This window comes from Arachis ipaensis, chromosome B01, assembly GCF_000816755.2.
Source record: "Arachis ipaensis cultivar K30076 chromosome B01, Araip1.1, whole genome shotgun sequence".
Classification (NCBI taxonomy): Eukaryota; Viridiplantae; Streptophyta; class Magnoliopsida; order Fabales; family Fabaceae; genus Arachis; species Arachis ipaensis.
This window is the reverse complement of record NC_029785.2, coordinates 59,367-60,838: the sequence shown is the minus strand read 5'-3', so window position 1 is coordinate 60,838 and position 1,472 is coordinate 59,367. Positions and strand designations below refer to the sequence as shown.

General features: G+C 30.8%; 1 protein-coding gene across 2 annotated transcripts in view; it reads left to right on the top strand.

Moving 5' to 3' along the window:
* LOC107633989 (protein MEI2-like 5) overlaps positions 352-1,472 on the top strand; it is a 7,061-nt gene continuing 5,940 nt past the window's right edge. Inside the window, exon 1 of one of the 2 annotated variants that reach the window (XM_021108075.1) lies at positions 352-648. The gene's annotated coding sequence lies outside the window, so the exon portion shown is untranslated. Of the gene's footprint in view, positions 652-1,472 lie in introns of both variants that reach the window. The other variant, XM_016337597.2, reaches the window with a different exon arrangement.

Here is a 1,472-nt window from a genome sequence, read left to right as displayed (position 1 = left end):
ATTAATAATATAATATAGATTAGATAATAATGTAGGTGTAATTTGATGGCCAATAACTTAATTAAAAGGTCAGAAATTGAAATTCTAAAAATGCATCAAATTTAATAAGGGTGGAAAAAAAACATTTTTGCTTGGCACCATGGTTTCTTAAAATTATAAAATTATCCGAATTCCGAAATATATTATATTTTACAAAGATTTTTATTTATTTATTATCTCATTAAATTAAATATATTAAGAACTGCTTACTTTGTTAATTTTGTCTTTTCTTACCTCCAATCATTTTCCTTTCTGTTTATTTCTTTTCCTTTTCCTTTTTCTTTTTCTTTCTTCTCTTTTTCTTTTCTTTTTCGTTCCTTTTTCTCACTGATTTTCCGGGAAAATTTTCTCTCACTGCTGATTTCCTTCGCTCTCTACTTTCCCGGCGATAGAGGAGGAAGTAGAAGAGTATAAGGATGAAATTTCTCTGCTTCTACGGAAACTCTTTCTCTTCACTTCACTTCACTTCTCTTCCCTTCAATCTTCCGTGATCAACACGAACTCTTTCTTCTTCATTCAAACAACAAGCACCACTCTCAATAACATTCCTAATCCAAAAAAACCTTCTAGCACAACAATATTCTCTCTTTTTTCTTCTTTTTCAACAAAAAGGTACTTTCTTTCTTCTTTTATTAATTTTTTTTTTTAATTTTTCCTTAGTTCTCATGTACCTTCACCTTTTTTCTTTTTTTAACGAATAGTAAAAAGACAAAATTTCTCTGTTTTTATGATTTTTAAGTATATAGTTGACTCAAATTTTGCGCCTTTTTTTTCTTCCCCTTTTTGAAGTTGTTTTTGTGTTTGATCGGTTAGCTTTGGTGCATAAGCTTTTTCTGATGATGACGAACTGTGTTACTATAGTTTGGGGCTTAGTGGTGGTGGGGGCATAATTTGAGAGTAACTGTAGTTTTTTTATTATTTATTTTTAATTTTTTTGGGGTCAAGTTGAAGAATTTTGACTGTGCAATTTTTGTTTTTTGACCATAAGTTGACTATGTAGATTGTAGGGTGTAGTCTTAACTTGGTTTTGCAATGCATGATCTGCTGAATATTTATTTCTAATATCTGTTATTTGTTTATCTTTACTGGTATTTAATGTTGTGCGTTTATGGCTACTATGCTGGTGATCTTGTGATTAAGGTTGATGGTAGACTGTGTTTGGATTTTGGAACTAATTTGATTGTATGGTCCTTTGTCAATTTGGGAATAATTTGGCTGCTAAATTTTCAAAGCATCTTTTCTGTGATCTCTGTTGTGTTTGTTACCTTCCTATATGTGCTAATAGATATAGAATCTGTTGCTTTGTGTTCTGGTTAGTCTAAAAGTTTTACCTAGGCACAATTATTGAGAGCTTGTTTGAAATGATTTGGATAACATGAATGGGATTGGAACTAGAAAAAGGTTAGTGGTGTACTGGTGTGGGCGTCTTTATT